Genomic DNA, 14459 nt, shown 5'->3' on the forward strand with positions numbered 1-14459 from the left:
GAGAAGCTGACCTCCAATCCTCAGCTTTTCAGGAGTACAGGCTGAGGATGGCAGCCCTGTTTTGCCACACTTCAGGATTTCTAAATTACCTCTACGTTTTTCCCCCCTGTGAAACAGCAAAATGTTGTAGTATTCATTTTTCACTAAAAAGGTCAAGTTTTCGATTCTGCTTTCTCCTTCTGACAAGAGCTGACCAGAAAACCCAAGGCTTACACACTTTTACAGGATATCTTCATCCTATCCGAGGTGTCGATAGAAAATCCTTTCCCTAAAATAGTCTGCCAAAAACTCTCAGTGATGAGGTTCATGCCTTGTGCCAAACCAGGATGACAGCCTGTGATCTCGAGAGGTGCCAAATTCACCCCAAAGGGGAGAGGGGCCTTTTCTTCACCTCAACCTCTCTGTGGGACACAGAGATGATGTTGCTGTGACTCCGAGCACTGTAGGACTCCAGGGGCTCTGTTCAAGGAGCCCTCTTGACTTTAGCAGGATTATTTCAGGAACAATGTTGTGAAATCACTCTCAGCTTTCCACCCCCTGGATATCACAGTTCAAATGTGCCTGCAGCCAAGGGAGAAAGTCCTTGTGTGACGGCAGCTTTTTGCAATGTTTCACTGTGCTCTACAAACTGCCACTGAAAGGTTACTGATTTCTTTGGCATGGCCACCACGCACTTTCTCACACTTCCAATAACAAGAGAACAACAAGGGCATTTGCTCTTTAGTGAAGTGCTGCAGTCGTGCTCTTTAGAAAGAGGACCTGAAAAAAGGAGTGTGACTCAAGTCAGGCTTAGGATCAATAAACAGACTTAGGGTCAGGGCTGGAGTAAAACTGGGGGATGGAGAAGGCAGGAAAATCTCAAGGAGAAGGGATTCAAGGACAAGGACAGATGGTTCTTCAGAAGAAAAGTGAAGCCTTTTGACAGAGCTGGTGGGTGGCTGGTGATGAAACAGGCTCAGGACAGGAACGGCCAAGGTGCTCCAAGTCAGGACTGTAAGTGTTAATTCTGTTTGAAAAAAAGCTTAATCCTGGCAGCTGGCAGCCTGGAGTGTCTCAAACTCCAGCACAGCTCTTGGCTCTGAGGTTTCCCTCCCGCAGGAACACAAGTCCCCTGCTGCAGAGGCAGATGCACGGGAGCCTGTTCCAAGAGTCAGGACAAAGCAAGGGATGTGTCACAGCACCAGAGAGCCCTGACTCTCTGCACAGGGAAAGGCAGAACTGCTTCAGAGAGAGACTAACTCATCAGTAAAACATTAATTATCCTGATGACTCCATTCATTAACCTCTGAAGTGAGAGGAGCTGGTCCCTCTCCCACTCTGGAGAATTTTAGCCCTTCCCAGCTTCAGCACAGGAGTCCCATTTCAGAAATACAGCTACTTGAACCTGTTAAAAATGGGGCAATCTGGAGAGCAAATATCCCACAAGGGCCAAAATCCCCCACAGCCCCCAGTGCAACACCATTAATGTCAGCAGAACTTCTGCCTTTCCCAAACACTTCTGACTCCAGGTGTGAACATCAGGATTGCTCTTCAGCAACTGTGCTTGTGATGCCCCAGTTGTACTCTACCAAAAAAAAAAAAAAAAAAAAAAAAAAAAAATCCCATCTTTTGGCCAGCAGAATATATGGATCAGTCGCACTGGGACTGCAAATAATATTCTGTTTAAGAGTTGGTCGTTGGTCTGGAGAAAGGCTTAATTATGTGCACAAATATTGCTTTGGCAAGGAGCTCATGCTGTGAAGGCGGTTGATGTGTATGAGCTGATCCTGCAGTTCCCCCTGTGTTTGTAAGGGCCTGCATCTGTCAGATAAATTATCTGGGAAGCTTGGAAATGGATGGAAACTCCTCTTCTTCAAAGAGGCTCTGGTCCTGCTCCTGCTCTGATGCTGGCTCCCAGCTCATCCTCTCTCCTCTCTGCCTGGGTTTGCTTCCATGCAAACTGCTTTATGGTCTATTAATTAGAAGTGCTTCATGAGAGCTGGAAACCAACATTATTTCTGGGATGGAGCCCACCTCTGCCCTTGGGAGACTCCATGGCTGCTTCTGAAGCCATGTGCTGATTAAATTCAGCTTCATGGTGTGTTCAGGTCATGAACCAATGCAGCCTGCAGCTCCAGGGGTCTCTGTAAGGCATTTCAGCTGGGGCTGACACTTCATCTTCACTCCAAGCTCCTCACACATGTATAGGAACCTCTCCTAGGCTCTTCCAATGCAGCAGAGTCTGTGTGATCCTTTCTTGGACATCAGTGTCTCCTGCATGTCCATGCACCTGGGATCTCCTGGGCTGGATTCTTTCTCTGTTTAGTGCCAGGATCCCCTGCCATCTCTGCCTGCCTTGCTGGATTGCTATGACAGATCTCTCCTCAGTGCTGGATCTGAACTGGATCCATCCTGGATTTAAGATGCTTTCCAGAAGCCTCAGCAGAGCCATTCCAGAGTCCAATAATTTTATTTTTAAAAAGCTTTCAATTTCTTTTGACAGGGCTGGAGTGTTTAAAGATGGCAAAGTGAAGGAGATAAATAGATTATTGATCGGACAGGCTTGTAATTCCTTAGTGAATTGGATTTAGCTCCTTCACTGAGATCAGGTCTCTGCCATAAATCTCCCAATGAATCAATAGGTGGAGAGTGCCTGGTGAGCAGGATTTTGTTTGTTACCATGACCACAAGAAGGGACTGGGAGCAGGTGTCCCAGGGGAGTGGAGGGCAGGAACCTGGATCCACGCATTTCTGCTGAGGCAGCCTTGGCACAGCCTTACCCTGGTGCTCCAACACAACAACTGCTCCCAGGGCTGCACAAGTGGCCTGTCTGTGCCATGGGGAGGCAATTCCAGGTGCAGTCAGTACTGCCACAAGTTATCCTGGCATTAAAGAACAGTTCAGCTGCAGGGGCTGGAGGTGGGAGTGTGCCCTGACTTCCTGGGGGCAGGAAATCCAGGCACAACAGGATGGAAAATTCCCATCAAGTGCCCATGCTGTCCATTCCTTGTCCCCTCCAGGCCCCTGTGTGCTCAAGTCCTGTCTCACTGCCCACTGGAGGCGGCTCCAGAGCCTTCCTGGTTGGGCTGGGCAAGGATTCAAACCATTATTAGAAAATCAGTGGGAGCTGTCAGCAGTTAAAAATGCTAAAACCCCAAACTTCTGTTAACTCCTCAAAGTAGCAATAGTGCCAGGGAATAAAAACTGGCTGCTGGAGGAGTAAAACCTCCCTGCAGTCCCTCCCAAGGGTCTCTGTGTGCTCTGTGCCTGTACCTGGCACCAGCACAGCATCTGTGGCTCCTGAGAGCTTTGGGACATGAAGGACTTTGCTGTTTGGAATGGCAGGAGTACACTTGGAGCCTGGGGTCCAGAAGAGCCTCCATGGCCTCATGTCATGAGCTAACTGGAGATCTTTGTCTGAAGGTTTGTGGGTCTCCAGATTGAGGGTGCATAAATGTCCAGTACACTGGGCTGGTGTGGAGGTCAGCCTGTCAGTGCTCCTGCTCTGTGTTCCTCCTCCTCTTCGCCAGCAAATTCAGAACAGAGACAACCACGACTTCCCTAAAATAATTTATAATCATGTTTATCAGCATTCTCATAAATGAACTTATGCATGACTCTACAAGAATATATAAATTCAGCTCTTCTGGACTTTTTTTTTTCCCCAGTCAGGTATACACTCTTCCAATTCCCATCAACCCTGCTTTGCTGAAGTCTTTGGGTTGTATGTGGCATTTCCCAGCAGTTCAGCCACTCTGCAGAACCTCTGGAGCCTCAGGCCCCGACAAAGTGGGCTGGAGGTCTTCCAAAGCTGGACTTAGTTGGGAGACTTCCAGTGCTTCCTGGTTCCAACTGAGCTGGCAAGGAACAAAACAGTTTTTTTAACTCTATTTCATTCTCCTTCTGGTGCTGGCTACACCCCAAAAGGCAGAGACAATGAAAGGGAAAGGAGAGGGAATCAGCTGCATCTTTTCAGTGCTGAGCAAAGGATCTGTGGGCCCTCAAGGTGGGATCCAGCATGGGGCATGTGGAAGGGGATGATACCTACACACCTTGGTCAGTTGTGGAAACTGGGGGGAATCTTATTTATAGCCAGTGAGAAAAACTCGTTGGTTTCCCATCCTCCATGGAAAACCAACATAGAAACTGGTTGTGGCTTTTTTTAGTTCAAAGAAAAAAAATCCCCAGATATGTCATTGAGAGCCTTTGAGGGGAGGGGACAGAGGGAGTTCTGCTGAAAAAGTGCCTTGAAGTTTGAGTTGAACATTTTATAGCCTGGTTTTATTTTAGAACAACTGCAATCCAGGAAGAGATTTTGAGCCGAACAGATCTGTTTGCAAACTTTTTATCTTGCCAGAAAATCCACAACCCATGAATCACATTTTCCATCATGAAAAACTTTCCAAAAACATGAGCTGCTCAACCAAAACTCATCTTGTTTGACCATTCCCAGAAGCGAGTGATGCAGAAGAAGCTGAGCTACCTAGAGCTGCAAACCCACAGCCAGTCCAATTTTGTCATTGTGTACAAACCACGGAGCTGCAGTGGGGTGTAGTCCAAGCAGGAATTGCTCCCAGCCCTTCCGGCTCACCCAGCAGAAAGCTGTGTTTGCACCCACCATGCTCAGCCCTGTCGCCGTGATATTTTTTGAAAAATCCTTTGCTAGGATTTTTCTCCTATTCTAGCTGAGAAGCCTCAGAAAAGAAATGCACACAATTAACTGTCTGATGGCTGTGGAATGTGGTCTGGGCATTGTTTACCAACAGGTGCATCTGTTATTGGTCCATGTGAGTTGTTTCTACTTAATAACCAATCAAAGATGCAGCTGTGTTGGACTCTGAGCATCACGAGCTTTTGTTGTTCATTCCATTCCTCTCCTATCCTTTCTAGCCTTCTGATGAATCTTTTCTTTCTATGCCTTTTAGTATAGTTTTAATATAGCATTTTAATATAATATATATCATAACATAATAAATCAGCCTTCTGAAACATGGAGTCAAGAGTGTCCTCTCTTCCCTTGTCCTGGCACCCTCGAACACAACCATGGCAGGGCAGAGGCAGCAGCAGTCAGGCTGCAAACTCTTCCTGATGGATCAGGTGAGGCAGACTCGGGAGCTGGGTGGTTCCCTGTGGTTAGTCAGGGCTTACACAGTTATCCCTGGCTCCAGAAATCCTCTCCTAGCCCAGATTCCCATCTCAGCAGCCACAAGGTGCACTGGGGACGGTGCTGGCTGATGGGACTGAGGCCTGGGAGAGGCCAGCAGGGAAGGTCTGGAAGGGGCCAGCTGGGATCTCCCGGGCAAGGGAGGTGCAGATGGATTACAGTGCGGGTTGTGTTCTCCAGCACAAAACTGAGGTTTATTAACAGGAAGGGAAACTGTTCCACCCTTCCAGGCTAAAGTGGACCCTGGAGGGGACAGAAGACTCCAAGGCAGGCTGTGTGATCACCACAGGTTCTGTACGAGCCCCACACCCAGTGCCAGTGTGAAGCATTGGCACCTGGCTCTCACGTGTCCCTGCAGTGCATGTCACCCGTGGGCAATCAGAGGTTGGAATTTAGAGTGTGCAGGATGGTGCTGGTGGGGGAAGAACTGTTCTCCACCTTGCAGAGGGGAGGCAGAAAGCAACACAATCCCCTCTGAGCTCTCCTGAGTGCTTGGTAAGCAGAGCTGTGAACAGTGAGACAGGGAGAGCTGCCAGCCTGGCCTCCTTTGCCAGCTGGGATAAACCATTCCCAGTGCTCCTCCTGAACCCCTGCACCAGCCTGCCCCTGTTCCTCAGAATGGGAGCCAAAGCAAACATTTCCCTTGCTGGTGAGACAGACTTCCCATGGCTGGAGCTCACCAGAGCTGCTGTCCCTCCTCTCTCCTCATTTAGCACCTTCATTTGTCCAGCACCACATGAACACTTCCCAGGCTGCTTCTCCCTGGAGCTCCAGAGCTCTGAAAAGGTCACCTGTTGAACAAGGAGAGGTGCTGGAAATGAACTCATGTGTTTTCCCTCTTTTCCAACATCCAGTGTGACGTGGGAAGATGAACCAGCTGCCAGGGCCTCTCTTGGAATGTGAGGTGTTCTGCAGGGGTTTGCCCAGGTTGTGCCTCCACAGACCCTTGGCTGTTGCTCTTCCCAGGCTGTGCCTCTCCATGCTCGGGATGCCTTATTTCTCCTTGGAAACAAGAACCTCTGGGTGCATCTGAAACCCAAAGAATGATGCAGATGTGCAGCTCTTGGATCACCTGGGAGATCTGACCCATCCAGCCACACAGCTGTGCACATGGAAGGAACAGTTTTGTTCCTCCTGGGGACACTGAGGATGCTGAGCTGTGAGAGACTCCCTGTGACAGGGAGAAGCAGCTCCCTGCCTGCACCAAGGGCAGCAAACCCAGCCTGAGCTGTTATCTTCGTGTGCTGTCAGAGCTCCAGGGACTATGACCTTGCTTTGAAAGGTATTTAATGTCTACAAGGAAGATACAGTCAAAACAATTCTCTTCCTCCAAAGTGAAACACAGCAGAAAAAGAAGTGAGGAGAAGGAGTGAGAAGAGACTGGATAAGTTCTTCAGTGAGGCTGAGGAGCAGCTCTTTGCTATTTTGAGCTGATGTCTGCTCGAGGCAGCTCTGGGGGCTGAGCTGGGCCTGGCTGCTCAGCTCTGGCTGCTGAATCTGAGCCCTTCTGGGGATGTCTCAACTGGAAATGGATCAGGAGCCAGAGTTCAGAATGCTGGTAGTTCTGGCATTCCCCCTCCCTCCTCACCAGGACATCCCATTTACTGTTTGCACAGTCCCTGTGTGAGACTGGGACAAAGCCTGCACTCTACAGCAGCTCTAGTGACAAGCCTTGCAATGGCCAGGTGGCTCAGGAAAGGAATAAAACAAGGGAAAACCAGGAGTGAAGACAGGCCTGAGCACAGGAAGTAGCTGTCCAAAGATATCTGAAGCTGCTTTATGATGTCCTAAGATTCATCCATTCCTCCCTCAGCAAAGGAGTTTGGACTTGCTTCCTCTTCTGCATCCAGTACTGAGAGGAAATATTTTAACTTTTACCAAAGATGAAACTGCAAAATGTCTATGTCCACTTGACAAAATCAAGAAACTCAGCTCTTCTGTTAAAGTATTTAATTTTAAAACTTTAAATATTTGATTTTTGTTAAAGGTGGAACAACAGCATTTTGAACACTCAGATGTTCCTTTGAAAAACTAATTAAAATATTCCACTTTTAAATTTAAAACACACAGAATAGGAGCAATGCTTTCCAGGAGAAAGGCAATATTTGAGATCATCTACTTTGCAGTGGACCATGAGAGCAGAAGTGGAGAACACAGCAGGAAAACTGAGGCACAGCAGAATCCACTCAGCTTGTCAAAGACACAGAAGAGTCACTTGGGAGCCACAGTTCAAATTCATGAGGACATAACTTCTGGAGCTGCTCTCTGCTGACTGGAGCATGCCAAGGAGAAGCTGCTGCATCTGAAGCCCTGTACACACCTTCAGCAGGGTGTGATTTATGTTCCAGGGTGTGGGAATAACCTCTGGATTTTAGCAGCTCCGCAGTGACCCCAGTCCCACAGGTCTGTCTGTGCTGTCTAACCCTGTTGCCCCAGCAGCCTGTGCCAATGAGGGGATGAGACCCCCAGGCACTGACTTGTGTTGGGGGGGAGCTCTTTGCCTGGGTGTGGGAATGGGACTCACCCTTTTCAGTCCCTGCTGGCTCATTTCACCTGAATTTTGCTAAGTGCTGTGTCCAGTCTGCCATTTCCCAGGTTGGATGCCCAGTTCTGCCCCATCTGTGCAGTTCCTATGATCATTCTGCTGTTTGTGGAGATTAGAAGTGCTGGACACACCAAGATTTTGTAGATGGGAAGGAGGCTGATAGATCCATGAGTCCTTGACAGGTTTTCCTGAAGATAATTTGGATTAAGAAGGGAGGGAAGAACTGGGGCTGGCTGGAGACCCAGAGATGTGCACACAAGCTCCTTGAACAATCTCAGACTGAGGTAGATGCACTGTTAGGACATCAAAATCCTCAGACCCACTTTCCACCTGTAACAGAGCCCCTGAGAGTGGCTGAAGGGTGGAGTTCCCATCCCTCTCTCCAAACTTAGTGTGCAGCTTGGTGACCCATCTGGCTGCTATCCAGAGTGGAGGTTTTGGGATTCCCATTCTGAGCCCTGAATCCTTTTTCATCTGCCTTTAAATAGAACAGGGCTTTGAGGGAAACTGGAACTGGAACAAAGCTCCTTCCCCACTGTGGGGCCAGCAGGGTCGATGAAGAAGCAGCTGAGGGTGAAATCAATTAATTCATTCATTACTGAGCTACTGCAGTCACAAAGATATTTCAGTTGTGCTTGCTGAGAGGTCCTCATGAGAGATACATCTCATTTTCAGAGAGGTTCCCAAGGGGAGGGCATCGTCAGACAATTTCATTCCTGCTGACTTGAGGGTAACAGATGTTCTAAGGAAAACGTACCCTCTTGTCACCTCAAATTTCACTCCAGAACAAGCAAGAGTTTGAGTGAAATCAGATCCCACTTTAATCTAGAGAGATTTGTAGTAGAAAACCACAAAAACTTGGGGAGATAGGACATAGTGAATGCTATTTTCAAGGTTTAGAGAACAAGAAAGTGAGGCAGAGAAGTTTCTTGTCAGGCTTCTGTTGCTGGGCAGGAATTCTGAGATGGCTAAACACTCACAGGGAAATCTTCCAAGCCTCTTGATCATGATTCCACCAGAAACCAAATGCTCTGGGCTGTGGCCTTCTGCCCCAAATTCCTCCTGCTGGCTTGGTAGGCACATCCTGAAGCTGTATTTGATTCCATGCCCATCGTAGCCCTCCCTGTGCTTCACACAGCCCTGTGCTGTCTGATCTTGTAAGGGAAATTTAATGAATTTAAATATAAATTTAGGTCATTTAAAAAAGACTGTGAGGTCTGATCACTTAACAGCTCTTACAACAAGGTATGGCACTTTTTCCATGCACTTTTGTGCCCCAAACCAGAGAACAGGATGTCAGTTGCTTAATCACAGTCGTGATTTCAAACCCTTTGCTCCTTACAGAGAGATTTTTCAAGAGTCCTACAATCAGTATCTCAAAATCTTCTGAAGATACAGCTATTTATTGCAGGGTTTGGCTGGGTAATGTTTCAGAGAAAAAAATGTCATCCTGTCTGGATATTCCATGTTAGCAAGAGAGAAAATGCACCTACTGGCAGATGAATAGACAAAAAAAAGAGCCTACAATTCTGGAGAAAAAACAGAGCTTTTCAATCATTTCTATGTACCTGACAGCAAAGTTCACCTGCAAAGCAAGGGCACAGTCTAAACACCTACAGCATAATCCAAAAAACACTGAAGGGAGCAAGGCTATGGGGTAAAAAAGCATAAAGTGCTGATGGATTTAGTCCAGTCCTTTAATATAGTGAGGATAAAGATGGCACAAGCAGTCCCTTCCCAGGCTGGGCTGAAACCATGAGAGGAGCAATGGATCATAGGAGGGAAAGACTGAAATCCATGGAAGGGTCAGTGACAGCAGTGGAGCAAAGTAATAACTGCTTGTCCTTGCTTGTCTTTCCAAACAGGGATAATTCATAAAGCAGAATCAGCTTTCTCAGCTTGGGGGATGGATGGATGGATGGATGGATGGATGGATGGATGGATGGATGATGGATGAGGGATGGATGGATGATGAATTGATAATGGAGGGATGGATGATGGATGGATGGATGATGGAGGGATGGAAGCCCTGGTTTTGCAATTCTGTGTAAAGAAATTTCATATATCTGATGTCAGCATAATGTAAACTTTCATCAGGAGTTTGGTTAAGTGTTGTGGGGTGTGATGTGAGCCATACCTGGAAAAATACTTCTGAAGGGATAAAGACTTAGCAGAGTCTGGAAGTTTCATGTTTCCATGTCCCCCATTCAATGCTTTTTTATTTTCCCTTTTTTTCCAAAGCTCCAGTATAGATACAGAGATATTTTCTTGCTTCCATCTCCTTTTTCAGGCCTCAGCCAAGAACCAAAAGTGTTCTAGATACTTCTGAGAGCTGTCTGCATATCCAATTGTCCAATTTCACAGGCTTTAATGGCTTTGAGTGGAACTCACACATCCCTCTCTGTCTGCCCTGCTCCAACCCAGACTCAGCTATTGACAGTGACAGAAAGCCAAGCTAAGTGGCCAAAACAAACCCTTTCATATACAGGAGGCTGAAAAGGATCATTATTTTTACAATTTAAATTACTTTTCTTTTTAAACATTTTCAAGATATTTTGTTCTTAGTATAACTACTTTTTATTGATAGAAGAAAAGACATCAGAAGTGTGACACAGACAGCTCTGGGGCTGATTTGAATAGCTCTTCACTGACGTATGTCTTCACATGAAAATCCCAGATGGTCACTTGCTCAGTTCACCAAATTTGCAATATTCAGCAAGATATGGGAAAAAAAAAAAGCCTTCTCCCTAAAACTTCATCATTTGTAGCTCTCTCTGTACTGATTTTTTCAGCTGTTCAGACACTTTGTCCCCACAGCCAAATGCAAAGCCCCTCTGTGAGGGTTGGTTTGTTACCTCACTTCATTGTCTGACTCTTAATTTTCAGAAAATACACAGAAAAAACCCTGAAAGAGCCAATTAACAAGAGAACCTGAGAAACAAGGGGGATGATTCTCCTGTTCCAAGCCCATCCTACATTCCCTGTGTCCCAGTGGGGAGTGTCCACAAGGGAAGACAAGTGGGAGCTGCCTCTGAAAGCCTCAATCTCTGTGTTTATTTAAGCAAAGCTTCAGCTGGCTGATGGGGATCAGTGTACAATGAATGATTCCACATGGCAGCACAGACATATCCCCCTGATTCCTGGATTTCTTTCTTTTCTGCAAGGAGAATGAAATCCCCAAACTCTGCCTGACTGCTGCTGCTTTCAGAGGGTGGGTTGTTCTTCTGTTGAGTTCAACTCTCATGTTCTCAAACTCCAGAGAAAAAGTATAATTAAATTACCCTGAAAAGGCCTTCTGATTCCAATGTGTGGATACATTTTCTGAAGAGAGAGTGTTATAAAAGAACTTATTTTCTGTGTTCCTGCTGCAAGATTTAAACCCTCTCTCCTGGTGGGATTCTGCTGTGTCCCAAAATTCAGACTAATGTTCATGACATATTCACTAGCTCTGTGCTGCATTATCATTGCCTTGCTAGATTGTGCAGGAGTGTAAATAGAGGAACATGAAATCTTCCTCCTCATTTTCTTTATTCCCACTTCCAGCTGGTCTGATTCTTTTCCTGCTTCGCTCTCTGCTCATTTCTGGTTTGTATTTGGTTGCAAAGATGGGAGAGCAGTGGGTGGGTGCCTGTCACACAGAGTCAGGGAGCACCAGGGGTAGGGACAGGTCCCTTTGGAGCCCCAGGGCAGAGGGGTTGTTCCCCCTGGCAGGTTGTCCCTGGGGCTGCAGCTCAGCAGCCTCCAAAATCCACATCCTGGGAGCCAGGTGTGTGGCCAGGATGTCTGGAGAGGCAGCTCTGTGCCCTCATCACTGTCAAATCTGTATCTTACTGGAATAAATTGTCCAGGCTAAACCCGACAGTTAATGGCTAAATTGGGGAGGGAGAAAGCTGCCAGCACCAAGACAGAGATGTAAGGAAACCAGTGGGCCACAGGAACAAATTCAGGTAAGCTTACAACAGGGAAATAACCAGAAAGGCAACATTTCCCTAAGCTTTTAATAGAATTTATCCTACATTTAGAACAATAGAAGAGTTTGGGTTGGAAGGAACAGTGAAAGATCATCCAATTCTACTCCTGTGTTTAGGACTGCCCTTGGCAAGGCAGGACAGTGGCAGTGCAATGGCTTCTTAGGGGCTGTGCTTGCAACTTTTCCTATTGAAATACTCTGCTTTTAAGTGCTTTTAATTATCTGGACTCTGGTGTGTCGTGCTGAACAGCTGCTGCAAGTTGGATTATGCATGAACAGTTTGAGATAAAGTGAAGCATGGTTCTGTTCTCCCCCACCTCCACCTTGGAGAGCATGCTCATCTCTTACCCATTAAAAGCAAAAAATCTCGGGTAAAAATAGTGTGAGATGATGTCATTGAAAATTATCATAATGCATCTGGAAAGAAAAACCATTGGGGATACCTGGGTGATCTGAAATCTGACTTTTTATTATTTTTATTTTAAATCCCTGATTTATTAATTTTAACCTGCTTCTAGTGGGAAAGAGGACGTGATTTGTATTTGCAGAGGTCTGGCTCTAACCTGAATAGCGCAGGAGAGTGGGAGAGGAGGGTGTGGCTTTGTGTGATCATTTCTTGTCCCCTTCCCTCTGCAAGTTTCTCACAGGTGAGAACACTGACAGGGGTTCAGCATGCCCTCCTTAAGATGGAAAGTAGAAGCAAAAAGATCACCAGAAGCTTCAGGCTCTGTGCCATCCCCTTAATCCTCTCCAGACTAAATGGAAGGACCGGCAGAAATGAGGATGGGATGTCCAGGCAATTTATATCCATCCTTTCCCTGATAACATCCCTGCTTCCTCAGGAAGGCCCCATTTCTGTGCTAAGAAATAGCCTAAGCTGGTGGCTGTGCAACATCTTTTCCTCCTGACGAGCTGGGGCCGTTCCAAATGAGGATAATAAATGATATAAGGAACAATATAAGCGCTGCTATAAATAAGAATGCTGCAATTCCACTGATGACTTATGGTGGCATTATAAATGATCGGAGCAAAGTCAGGAGGTCTCCTCACACCACCAGAGCCTCATGGTAGAATTATAGATCTAATTTAAGTGCATTTTGGGGGTAAATTATTTATTAAAGCGTAAAGTTTATGGAGACAAATGTTCAACTGGTCAGACTCCTGGACTAGGTGAGCATTCCTGGTCCTAATAATTACAGGTAGAATTTGCTCCTGGGCAAAATGACTAGATTAAGATTTTAGCAACATTTTAGGTGTCCAAAAGCCCTGCAGAACACTTCTTGGCACAGGCTGCAATCTCTAAACTTACAATGAAATGGGCTCCTTGTACAGGTGATCAGTCCAGAGCACCTACTGCTCATAAATCCATATTAATGATTAAACTGGAGCTAGGAGATGCGAGCAAGAAGAAACTTCTCTCAGGCTCATGAAAAATCACAGGTAGTTGTCTTACAACTTCTGTTCTAAGTTTTCCTGCATTTCAGCCCTGAAAAGCAGTCCCATTGCTGGTGTTTTCTTTCATATTTCATTCTAATTTCAGTCAGGATTTGTCACTGTTGATAAACCAGGAAAGTGCTCACAGCAATTTCACCGTGGTGAAATTTCTTCACATAAGGGGCTGTGAAATACTGGAAGGGGCTGTCCAGGGAGGATCCCATCCCTGGGGGTGGCACTCAGTGCTCTGGGCTGGGTGACAAGGTGGGGATCAGTCACAGGCTGGACTCGATGATCTTGGAGGTCTTTCCCAACCTTAATGATTCCAAATAGAATTCGCTTTTGTAACACACTTCTTGAGTGAAATCAGGCAACTCATTAAAGCCTCCCAAAAAAAAAAATAGCCACCTTAAATGTCTAATTTTGTATTTAAATACAGGTTGCAAGGACCTCTCCACACCAGGCTGGCTGATCTCCTCTGCCCAGAGCCTGCAGGTCCCACAAGGCCGAGGCAATCCCAAGGCCAAGGTAATTCCAAGTGTAATCCCAAGTCTGCTTTTGGCAGGGGAAGTAGAGGAAGACTCTGCTTATAAATCCCCTCCAAAGACTGAATTTTCTGGAGCCTTCTGCACCACAAAATTAGCCTGTGGAGCAGGAGGCTCAACACTCTTGCACTACTGGGCCGCATCAAGGATCAACACATTAAGGCGAGGCATTAAGATCCTGTGGTAATTAGGAGCCATATAAGTAACTTAGATATAGAATGAAGCTACTAATAATGCATGAATGCAAAGCCTTAAGAAGTTTGCTTCATATAAAGCACCCAGCTATTCGCTGGCTTAGCTCAATTCTCTGAAGCTGCAAATTCAGGCTGAAGATCTTAGGAGAATGTGCTCGTTCTGGGAGTTTTTTTTTTCCTTGTCATACTTAAAACATTGCTGAGCCCAACTTTTTGTTATAGGCAAGGCTTCTCCCATAGCTCCCAGCCAGACTAGAAAATGTACAAAGGCAGGGATATTTTTTTTTAAATTTTTTATTTTAAAAAAAGCACATAAAATTAGGCATAGGGCTTGGGGGAAGATTCAGACTAAGGGAGTGTATCTAATGGTCAGGCCAGGGAGATGGAATCAGTATTCCTGCCACTAATTCACTCTGTAACCTTGTGCTGTTACTAAGCTTTTTCGTGCTCTATTTTCCTCGTCAGTAAAATGAGTATTATAATAGTTACCTTCCTGATAAGGGTTTCAGTTAATCAATTTCTAAAGCCCTTAAGTACAGAGAGACAAAGATATCATATCAACAAAGTCCAGCATTTATCTCTGCCTGAATATTCCCTGAACTTCACCAGCTGTAAAGGAATAGAACCT

This window comes from Onychostruthus taczanowskii, unplaced genomic scaffold, assembly GCF_017590055.1.
Source record: "Onychostruthus taczanowskii isolate IOZ18803 unplaced genomic scaffold, ASM1759005v1 scaffold25, whole genome shotgun sequence".
Lineage (NCBI taxonomy): Eukaryota > Metazoa > Chordata > Aves > Passeriformes > Passeridae > Onychostruthus > Onychostruthus taczanowskii.